This window comes from Strigops habroptila, chromosome Z (genome assembly GCF_004027225.2).
Source record: "Strigops habroptila isolate Jane chromosome Z, bStrHab1.2.pri, whole genome shotgun sequence".
NCBI lineage: Eukaryota > Metazoa > Chordata > Aves > Psittaciformes > Psittacidae > Strigops > Strigops habroptila.
Window position 1 is genome coordinate 91,667,271 of NC_044302.2, and position 11,965 is coordinate 91,679,235.

Genomic DNA, 11,965 nt, shown 5'->3' on the forward strand with positions numbered 1-11,965 from the left:
TGTTCCCCTTTTGCAGCACCCCTCCATCACCCAGCCTGCTTTCCCTTGGACACGGGTTGGGTTTGCAATTTTATCACAGTGAAGATTTTCAGGAAGATTAAAACATGCTAAAAGTGTAAAGGGAAAGTGGATGGTGAAGACCCCTTGGGAGCTTTCCCTTGGCACCTGGGGCCACGTGTGCTCTGGGGACATGCTGGAGAACCCTTTGAGGTGATGCCATCAGGGCTGGTGCTGCTGGAGCAATGGGGTGGACTCCACGTTTTCCTCCCCACTGAACATGTTGCAATAAACAGGGTCACAGCCCCCCCTGCAACCTTATGGTAAGGAACCCATCCTTGTCCGCGTCCTGGCGCACCTCTGCAACTCCACAATAAACACCCGTGAGTCACCTCACCTCCTGCATAACCCTGCAGTAATAAACCAGTGCCCTCCTTCATCCCAGCCCTCCTGTGCAACCCTACAATGATGGGATGTGGGAGAGGTGGATGCTGTGTGTCGGGTGCCCAGCCCAGCGCCTGCACCAGCTCCCTGCGGGTGTCGAACTCGGCTGTGGTTGAGGCTTGGTACCCACATCGCCCGAGGAACAGGCCCAGTGTGGTACATGCTCGTGGCCTGGGCTGCCGCCTCACCAGCCACATGCGGCTGGATCCATCCTGTGTTTGCTACAAGAGCTGTGGCTCTGCCAGGGCTGGGGATGCCCCTCCCCAACCACACTGAGGAGTGTGGCTCCTCAGGTGCTTTGCAGCAGGAGTCCTGTCCCACCAGCCTGCTCACTTCTGCTCTTAGCTAATGGCTCACGTGGATTTTGGGAGCCTGGGGATGTAGGAGGGGCTGGTCCTGAGCAGAGAGATGTTTTCTGCATCCAGCTTCTCACTTTTCCCCTTCCCGCCTCCCCACTCTGCATGAGCATGAGCAGAGGGATGCCGAGCATCTCGCAGGATCAGCCCCACTGGAAGGAGCAGAGCTGGGCAGGCTGCAGCAAGCGTTTGGCCCTGGGTTCTCCCCTGGGAGCAGACCCTGAGCTTCCCTCAACTCTTCGTGGTGCTCACTGGGCGCCGGGAGCCGGGCTGCTCGGCGCCAGCGCTGGCCGGGAGCCACACGCTGCTTTCCCTGCTCCTGCAGCGCTGGAGAGCTGAGCCGAGCTGCAGATCCAGGGAATACTCCAGCTCCACAGCGCTGCAGCCACCCTCGAGGTTGGGAAGCTGAGAGCAGAGCTTGATTTGGAGGGGTGTCTGTCAGCTCCAACCCCCTGCATAGACAGACATTCCACTGGGGCACTGGGACAAGGATGTGGTGGGGCTCTGGGGTATGCTGGACCACCAGCTCTGAGCAGAGATAGCGAGCTGCAGTGTTGGGGGAAGAAGGAGCAGGGGTGCTGTGGGGTCTGCCTTCTGAGCAGTGTGGTCGGTGGGGCTGCATGCACCCTGGAGTCCTCGGGGCAGGACTTCTCTGCACCTCCCTGGTACAGGGCAAGTGAGACAAGCACATGCAGCTCTAATGGTGCAACTCTTCCCTTGCTCCATCCTTGGACTCAGATGAGGATTGTGACCTCCACGCACCTCCTGGCTCCTCCATTCTGTTGTGGCAAGAGAGTTTATGAAAGGACATCTCTCAGGCTGGCTGCAGCATCCCATCCAGCAGCTGGTATCCCTCTCAGCACCCCAGAAGGGCTGAATCTGCAGACCATAGGATCTTTCTTCCCACTCTTTCTCCTCTGAGCAGAGACGAGGACAAAGGGGGAGCTGCCAGCTCTTGTCCAGGCAGGTCAAGACTTGGGCACACAAGCAGATGGCTGGGGGTTATATTACACTATCACAAACCCAAGCAGGACCAACTGAGCTGTGGCCACATGAGCTCTGCTTTGCCCTCCCTCCCAGGCCACAGCTTTGCCTGACTCGATGCTGGTATGTGCTCAGAAATGCCCTGAGCTCTTTGCTGGGAAGAAGCAGCCACATCAGTGAACTGGGCTCCCGCTTACTGTAGTGGGTATAGAGACTGGGAGGTCTGGGACTGGAAGCTCTTGAGCTGGGATGGGACCAAATTTGATGTGAAAGTTGTCATGCTCATGTGCAAATGTTGTGACATGATGGTGGGCTGGTCCGCAACTGTGCTGGTTGAGTTAGCACCTGCTGGATTGCTGTCTGCATGGCATGAATGGAGCAGATGGATGGATGGAAGAGGATTGTGGGCACTGGAGATGAGTGCATCTGAAGGCTGTGGTGTCCTCCCATGGTTTCTGTGCAGAGGGCACCGTCACTGGGTGCATCTCCTCCGGTGCAGTGGCACAGACCCTCTTCTGCTGTGGTGCCCACCTCAGCACTGCCTATCTAAGGATAGTCCATTACGAAGCAGCCTGGGCATGGATGGAGCTGGGGAAATTACAAGGTGCACACATGCCCCAGAGGCCACCCACAGTGGCTGTCCCTGGCATCCCAGAGGCACATTAGACTGTTCCAGAGGTGCAAGTGCCTGCTGGGTGTGGGGCACTGTGGGGCAATGGGGCTGTGCTGGTCAGCACCAGACTTTTTGCCTTGTGTGGGACCTGTCCTGCTGCTCAGCGCTGTGCTCAAGCTAGCTTGGCTCATGGCTGGGGTCTGGCTGCTGTGCCGTGGGCATGGCCTTGTTTGAAGTGCAGGGTTGTTGTATGTTTACCCTGGCCAGCTTGAGGTGTACAGGAAACCAGAGCTCTGCTCCCTGGCTGTCACTTTATTTGTTATGGTCACAGCTCGGGCTGCCCACGCTGTGAAAAGAAGGTAACAAAAACCCCAAGCACTGCAGTGCGGCTCCTGACCTGCCAGCCCTGCTCTGCTGTGATTCATACTGTGGCTGAGAGCAGTCCTGTCCCCGAGTGGGACGGCGGGATGCTTGGTGCCACAATATGTTCATCTTGACCAAGAGGAGGGTCTTTTGTACCAGATGTATCTTGCCACACCATGCCAGAAGTAGCTGATAGATGCCCAGCCTGATGCCACACCACAATCATTACCTGCACAAACATCTGGCCACATCTTCCCTGGCTCTCCACCTCTGCTCTGCAAAACAGCAATGAGCATCACCATAGGTCTCTGTAGCTGCAGCCCTGCTCCAGAGCTTTCTCTTCATCCACCTCCATCACCCATGGAAAGAAAGGTTGCAGGACACAGCACAAATGCCACCCTGATGTGCAGAGCTCACCAGTTCTTTGGGCTTGTGGAACTTCAGTTGTTCACTGCCCATGGCCAGCAGCTCCACAGCCCTACTGCCACAGCAGGTCCTTGTCCTGGAGAGGACACCACAATGTATTCATCCAGCACCCCATTTTTGCTTTAAGGATGGGGTTTAAGGATTGGAGGCTGCTGAGGACTGGGAATCCCTCTCTGTGGTGCTGGGGCTGGGTGCCTGGATGGAGGCTCAAGGCACCCCTGCTGCTCTCCACCACTGTGCACTGCAAGGGCTCAGACAGCAGCATGCAAAGCACTGCATGGTGCAAGACATGGGCAAACTCTCAACTGAAGAAGTGAAGCAGGAAGAGTGATATTATAAACACACCTATTTATAGGGGATGCCCTTCTGCCAGGGCTTGACTGGCAGCAACAAGGGCTGGGTTGGCACTCACAGAGCTCAGTCCAAAACCACCACCCAGCAACCTGGGAACATGAGATGAAACCTCCTGGCACATGGAGAGCCCCTGGTCCCCATGGACTCACACTGCTGGCCAGGCTGCCTTGCTATTAAAGGGAGAAAACGCTAGTGAGCTGATAAACAGCAGCAGGCGAGCCAGGTCCTGAAACCCACAGCGATTTGGCAGCCCTCCTCCTGGAGCAGGCAGCTGAGTGCCAGAGAGCACCATGAGAGACTAAGCACGTGGTCTGAAATCATCAACAGGGTGGTTTGAAAAACAGGGAGTTAAATCAGTGGAGGGCACAAACAGCTGCCTGTAAGGGGGAGTTTTTTAGAGCTCGTACTAGTTTTGTTGTGTTTAGGCACCTTAAGTCTCTGTGTCGTCCTCCAAAAGAAAGCCCAGGAATTCACCGGAGGACCATGAAAATATCTGAGCCTGACTTTCTGAAGACATGACATTTGTAGTGTGAGACAGGGAGCAAAAAAACCCAGAGCAGTGGAAGATGAGAAGCTATTTAAAATGAAAACCTGGAATGTTTCCTTCCAGACACTGCTGGACTCCACCTCTCCTCCCCTCTCTTTTGTGGAGAGTGGATTTTTCTCCTGGCTCTTGGCAGCATCTCCCCAGTGCTGGCCCTTGGCAGCAGGGTGCTGCCCATGGAGCCACCCCTGGGTGCTGCACAAGGAGACCCTGCTCATGGATAAGGCCAGAGCCACTGGTGACTACAGGCTGGCTTTTGGTTGTTCAGACCCAGTGAATATCATAGAATCATAGAATCAGAGCCAAGGGATGCTACTGTTCATGGAACACTTGCTTTCTCCAGAGATACTTCTGCTGTGCCTTCTGGACCAGCTCTAGTAGTGCCCTGGCCCTCTTCTTGGCAAGATGTCTCCAGAGCATCCTTCTTGATCCCCTTAGACTGGTGTAAAATCACAGGTGAACCATCCCTGGGACCTGCCACTGGCTGTGTATCAGGGCAGGATGGGATGGATCTCTTCTCATGCTCCTGGAGGATGCTCCTCGTCAGGGCCCGCATGGAATGGGAAAAGTCTTTACGTTAACATTGGTTCTGCCCCCATGAATTCGGATCCATGTCTGTGGGCTCTGGGTGATGCTGCATCATGGACAGAGCTGGGAAATAGGAGCAAGATGGGGACACTCAGATCCCGGTGCTCAAACCCCTCCATCCTGATGGATCCTCTGCTCCATCACGTAGTGGCATTGCGGGAGGAGGGGGTTTACCCCCGGGGATGGGCGTTGGGCCTGTGTTCCCGGGGGCTGCTCAGTAAGGGCAGGGGGCTGCGGTGGGCAGACTGAAGGCAGCTGCCCGGCTCCGCTGCTTGGGATGCCGCTGCCCTCTCCCGGCTGCGGCCAGGGATGAGCTGCGCTTCCCGGCGGTATTCCCGCTCCTCCCGGCCCCGGGATCCTGCAGCCGTGCGCCTCGCACCCCTCTGTCCCCTTTCCTCACTCCCATTAACTCCGAACCATCAGGCCGGAGCTTCCCTGGGCTGTTGTGACCCCTCTTTCACTGCTAAGACAGTCACGGCAGGGATGAGGGCAGCATCAGGCTTCAAATCCTGAAAAGCTGCTCCTTCCCCCTTCGTGACAAAGAGCACGGTGATACCTAATGCTAGGGATGTCGTGGTGACTTGTTCTACAGCAGGTGACAGGGACACCTCTCCTCCATGCTTCTGGTCTCTTGGGTCCCTGAAGCTCAGGGCTTTTTCCTGTTGCAGTGGGACCCTGAACCGGTCAGAGCTTTGTGGTATCTGTTTGGAGTATTTTTAACTTCTAGCAAAAAAATACTGTGAAAAGCCAAGTTTTGGATGGAAAAACGTGAGAAAAACTATAATAGCGGGAAGGGCAGCAGTGCTGTGCAGGCTGTGGCTGGTGACAGCCCTCATCCGGGCAGGGCAAAATATTCCTGAGTTCAGGGACAGATGAGGATGTCTTAGAAACAGATATTTCCTGAGAGGGGACAGGCCATATCCCATCCCTATTGAAAACTTCAATGTTTTGAATTTTGCAGGCACGTCCTTCAAGGATGATGCTTCAGAGAACAGCTTTCCAATCTGGAAAAAGGCAAAAGCATCCAGTTTGGCCAGTGTTTCTGAGCCGGTGCTGCTCCACGCTGCTCAAAACAGAGAGGGCACTTGGAAGAGAAGGAGCAGCACCATCCAGGGCATCTGTCTCCATGAGAAAGGGTCACAAGAAGAGGGAACCTGGGCCAAGAGGCACCAGGGTAAATGAGGACCTGGTGATTAACAGCAAGCATCCCTTGAGCAGGGGCAGGTCTAGATGGAGAACAGCACACCCATATAGAAAGAGAAGGAGCAACAGCCACCTCTGTGTCAGGAGGAGATGCTGTGGGGTGGGTATTTAAGTGAGACATTAGGAAAAGCTGATGTTTCCCTAAGCGTAGCTGGATTCATTAACATACTCTACCATGAGAAACAACACCTGCAGAGCACTGGGTGCTGTTCACAGGGGTATGAGCAGCATGGAAGGTGTGTGCACAGGGAGGAAAGAAACAGTAGGGAAGATGGAGAGGTCTGTGATCAGAAAATAGGGATTTATGCACTGTGCCATAAAACCAGGATCTCCAGTAAGTCCCTGGGATTTGCAGTCTGGATGTGTTATAGCTCATTGCTGGTCTGGGCGTTTTTCTTGAGATCAGGGTGAGAGGGTGATGTGGAAGAGGGGAAAATATCCCGCTTTAGGAGATGTCTCTGTCCCTCACCAAGAGGCTCTGTAAGCTGCCCCGGTGCAGATCTTAGAATTATAGAACCAGCTAGGCTGGAAAAGACCTTTAGGATCATTAAGTCCAACCATTACCCTGTCACTGCCAAGTCCACCACTGAAGCACGTCACTAAAGGCCACATCTACATCACTTCTGAACACTTCCATGGACGGTGACTCCACCACTGCCCTAGGCAGCCTGTTCCAATGCCTGATCACCCTCTCGGTGAAGATATTGTTCCTAATCTCAAAACTAAACCTCCCCTGGCGCAGCCTGAGGCCGTTTCCTTTTGTTCTATCACTTGTTGCTGGAGAGGCGAGATCAGACACTTCGTGGCTCAATCCTCCTTTCAGGTAGTTGTAGAGAGCGATAAGGTCCCCCCTGAGCCTTATCTTCTCCAGACTAAACCCTCCCAGTTCCCTCAGTAGTTTCTCATCGTACTTGTGCTCTATAAGCACCTAGATTTTAGGGGTCATTTCTCACCTTGTGCTCTAAGATAACCTGCTGCAGCTCCCAGGCAGTGTCACAGAGGTGGGGGTTCCCCCAGGACACATCACCAGCAAAGGTGGCATGTGTCAGTAAATCCATGGCTGTTTGGGGGTGTTCCTCAGGCTTTGTGATAGTTCTGCAGCCCAGCCTGTATCTATGGGTGCATTTGGTTGAGATGTACTAAACCAGGACCTCCATCAGTTCACTCAGGTCGGGTGTGCTGGGAGCTGCGGAGCTGGCTGTAGCTGGCACCCCATGCACACAGCCCAGCCACAGTGCAGTGCAGCAGGACCCATGCAGCATCCCCATCCTGCAATGCAGCCGTGTGAGGGCAGCACAGACCACAGCAGCAGCAGGAGAAGCGGCAGTAGCAGCAGTGGCATGAGCAGCAGGAACGGGAGCAGACCACAGCCTGCACACCTGCTTGCTGAGGACTCACTGCACAAATCCCTTCAGGGACCCTTGCCCAAATCACCTCCTCCATCAGGACACCGCTTGCTCAGAGCTACTGCAATGACAGAGCCTTGGGTGACACGGTCTAGGGTGAGGTGTCCCTGCCTGCGGCAGGGGGGTTGGAAATGGATGATCTTAAGGTCCTTTCCAACCCAAAGCATTCTACGATTCTATGCTGCTGCTGGCTTAGGAAACGTTTTAGCTCATTTCCCCATGGTGGATGAGACACGGTGGCCAGCCTGGTTGAGCGCACTTGGCTCCAGCTATGTGTCAGCCCCCTCGGGCTTTGGGAATACTGCTCATTCACTGGGATTCTGTGAATTCAGTGAATGACGCAATGAATTTCTCCTTCATGGGGATAATACGGGGCTGAAAATGGGAAAAGACGTGAGAAAAGTTGAAAGACATGAAAACTTTCTGTTTTGCCCTAATCACCCAGAATTTGCCCTGTGCACCAACAGGCCACATCCCTGCACGATGCTGGGGACAGGGACTGGAAATATGTCCATGTTATCAGTGTCCCCATGCTGGCAGCATCTTATGGGGAATGGAGGGGGTTCTCCCAGCCTGCTGCCCCCACAGAGTCCCATGGGAGCCAGAGGGGAGGATGCCCAGGACAACAGGAGCCTCTCTGGAGTCACAGGAGACCAGCATTACTCCTTCAAGGGATGGGGATAGAGGCTGGGGCTGGCTCAGGTAACATGACAGAAGGCGTGTGGGCTGGAACCGCCATAGGGAGCAGCAGGATTTTGGGACGAGCTGGAAGTTGGGAGGGTGAGCAGGTAAGGGATGGTTTGTGCAGGATTCTGATGCTGATCTGATCTGCTGATCCCTCATGGGATCCCTTGTGGACACTGTTAGTTAGAGACAGGAAGGCATATGAGTTTCCAATGTTTCCCAGCTCCAGACAGTGTCTGGAGGATTTTCCTGCTGGGAAAAGATCCCCGGTGGACGCTGGGACTGGGCTAACTCTGCTTATCTGGGAGGAGAGCCAGCACTGTGTGAGGAGGATACCTCTCAGGGCTATCTCCTTGACCAACCCAACCAGTTCCCTGCAGGTTGTAATGGGATGGACTCTGCTCTCTGCCTTTGCCAAAAAATGCCAGCAAGTTACAAAGGCACTAAATTTGGGCATTGATCGACTTTCTCCTTGGCTAAATTACCTGGAAACACTTGGGAAAGACCCTTATGACTGTAACAGCAAGCAATGGCACCAGCAGGGTGTCTTATCCAAGAGGTATGTGAAGAATGGAGAAGGTTATCCATCCTTGGAGGAGCTATCACACAGGCAGAACATCTACCCATCAGCCACAGTTAACCTCGGTACCTGCTTGGGTTATAAAGTTACGTAGAATTGCAGCATCACCTCTCTGGATTTGACTTTCCTTTTTCCTTTATGGTTCCTGGAAACATTACCTTTCTTCAGAAAAAGTGCTCTTGGGAATCTGAAGTACGTACTTGGGGATATGGATCTGCATGAATCTAAACACAGTGGCAAAGCGAGTATCACCCCATTGCAGCATGGTGTGCAGATGGAGAATCACCAGCTTCCTGCTGGGATGTGCTGCAGTAATTACACAGCAGCTCCTGCCTCATCTGTTGGGCTGAATCTCCAACCACACATTGGAGACACAAGGCTCAGGGATGGGTCATGGGGCATGTCTGAGAGCTGCCAGCTTCAGAAAGCACTGGGGCTCCAAGAAAGCCAGGTCTGATGGTGCAGGCCACCCTTGGGTGGATGATTGAGGAGCACAGCTATGGGCCCGTGTTTCCACTGGTATTTGGAAGGGATTGCTGCTGGGTACTGTGTCTTGGCCCGCTTCTCTTCCTCTGCCCCTTGGCTTTTCTCACTCCATTGCTCCACTGAAGCATAAAGTAGTGCTCCATCATGAAAACCCCTTCAGGCAATGGAGGAAAAGACATTTGCCACTCCCCTGTTCTTAAACCGCAGCCTTGTCCATGCTAAAAGCCCCAAGGTGACATGGGTGCAGGTTTCCCTGCATAAGCAAGTGGTTGGTCATCCCAATAATTCCATCAAAACCAGAGACACCATGCTTCTGCTCAGGCATCTCACCACCTGGAATAGCCCAATAACACAGTTCATCCCTATGGCTTGCCAGGCACTGTGCAGAGGACCTTGACCTGAAGCAAACAACTCCTCTGAGCAGGGATTCTCATAACTCCAGCATGTCTGAGGCCGGGGAATCCATTCCTCCCCTGATTTTCCCTTCCAGCCCATTTGCACGTTATGACAACACCCAAGACAGTTTATTCTCAGCCATCTGATGCTTTCTCTCCTGAACGTGCTTCCACACCGAGACAGTGCTTAGCAAAACACTAAGAGAGTCCCCCGAGACTGCAAAAGTCCATGGGATTTATCTCTGCAACTTATAAAATTTTACTACAAATCTTCTGGCCCAAGTGAGCCAAGAGCCTGCTCCATAAATTACTACCAAGCTAGGGATTAGGAGCACTAAAACAGACGTACTTCGCTGCTAAAAATAAGGCACGGCACAAGCTCGAAGATTTGTTCTGCCTGGAAGTTTTATTGCACCTAAACTGTATGAGATAATGTGCGGCAAAGAGGAGCTTAGCGGATCCATCTGCTTTTGGACACGTTCGCCTGCGCAATCGCTCTGGAACGAGGCAATGAAACCACGACGGAAAGTGGAGTTAGACCGTGTTACCCTGTGCAGTAAAACTTTCTCCAGACAAAGATGAACGGTGACCCCATCCCCTCCCAGTCCTGCCCTTACTGCAGCCCTGGGGATGCTGCAACCCTAGTGCTCTGAGCAGCTTGAGCTTGGGCAGTGTTTGGGGATATTCACAAAGGAGTGAGCCCCACCAGTGCTGGTGCTGGGTGTTCGTTTTGCTGGGTTCCTGCCATCCCAAGGGGACTTTGTGCACGGTCCTAGCACAGTTTTGGTGCCCAAGCTCAGCCAAGGAGGCCACTTCCCTGGATGGGGATAGGTACAGGAGCTGTTGAGGTCCAGCAAGGCATATTAGGTCTGGATTGGGATTGCTCCCCTCTGCCCATAGACACATCTCCACAATGCTTAGGTTGGGGTCCCTTAGCCCATGGGTATGAAAAGGCTTTAAAAGAGTGCTTCCCTTCTCCAATACCCCTGTATTGCACCCGGTATCTCCAGGGGTGCCCATTTTCCTGCTTGCTGGGTGCTGGAGTGTAGTCCTGTCAGCCTCTAAACTGGAGACATGCAAAAAACTGTAATGCAAAAGTTGTAATACATTCACAGGATCAGACGGTGGATGAGGTTTGCAGGGATTCCGGTCATCTTTGCTCAAGCAGGGCCACCTAGAGCCGGTTGACCAGGACTGCATCCAGACAGCTTTTGAGTGTCAACAAAGAAGGTCGCTCCACAATCTCCCTGAGGAACCTGCTCTGGTTGGTCACCCTCACGGTGAAAGAGTGTTTCCTGCTGTTCAGAGAGAGCCTCCTGTGTCTCAGTGCCCAGTGCCTCTGGTCCTCTCACTGGAAAAAGCTTGGCTCTGTCCTCTTTACACCCTCCCTTCAGGTATTTACATACATTGATTAACTCCTCCTCGGCATCCTGTTCTCCAGGCTGAGCAGTCCCAGCATTTCTAGCCTTTCCTCACAGAAGAGATGCTCCAGTCCATTCACTATCCCTGTAGCCCTTTGTAGGAGTCTCTCCATATCTCTCTTGTGCTTGAGGAGCCTGACACTCCAGGTGTGTCCTCACTGATGCTGAGTAGAGAGGAAGGATCTTCTCACCTGGCTTGCTGGCAATGCTTTCTTTAATGCAACTCAGGATACCTTCTTTGGGGTAAGGATGTGTTGCTGGCTCATGTTCAACTTGGTGTCCACCAGGACCTCCAGGTTCTTCTCTGCCAATCTGCTTTCCAGCTGTGTGTCCTCCATATGTCCTTAGCATATACTGGTGCATGGGGTTGTTCCCCCTCCAGGGGCAGGATTTTGCATTTTTCCCTGTTGAACTTCGGGGAATTCCTGTTGGCTCATGTCTCCAGCCTGTTGAGGTCCCTCAGGATGGCAGCACGACCCTCTGGCACACCAACCACTCCTGCAGCAATGAGGTCCAGAGGAAGGTGAATTCCTCCTGCACACTCCTGACCTGGTCTAGGAACAACCTGTGAAGAATGGAGCAGCATGGCACAGCCACCATGCAGCATGGCTGAGGCTGGTTGGACACCCACATGTAGGTTGTGGGTCAGAAAGAGCTGTGCATCCCTCAGAGGTTGTATGTTAAAGAGCTGGCTGGTTGTATGTTAAAGAGCTCATTTCTATCAGAGAACCTTTGGTGACACTGAGAGCTCTGAGGGCAAGGCGCCTGCCATTCACCAGCCTTGCTGGAGTCCATGTGGCTGGGGCAGGCTCCACAGTGTGGAGGAAGAAGTCATCTCTGCAGGGAACAGAGTGACTTAGGGGCTGCCTCTACATGTGCCCCTGGCTCCTACGGCTCACCCTGTGTCCCTCCAATGTCACCAAGGCTGAGCTGCTCCAGCAGCCCTCAGAGGTGGCAGCAGGACCCAGGCATGTGGCATCCCACTCCTGCTGTGAGGCTCACACCAGGCTGGTTAATATATGATCACAGCCATGATCACAGCAGCATTTGAAGAGCCCTGAACATGTCTTGGCAGGAGTTATCTGTCTCGGGATGAGTTTCTCTGAGATGTGAACTAGTGT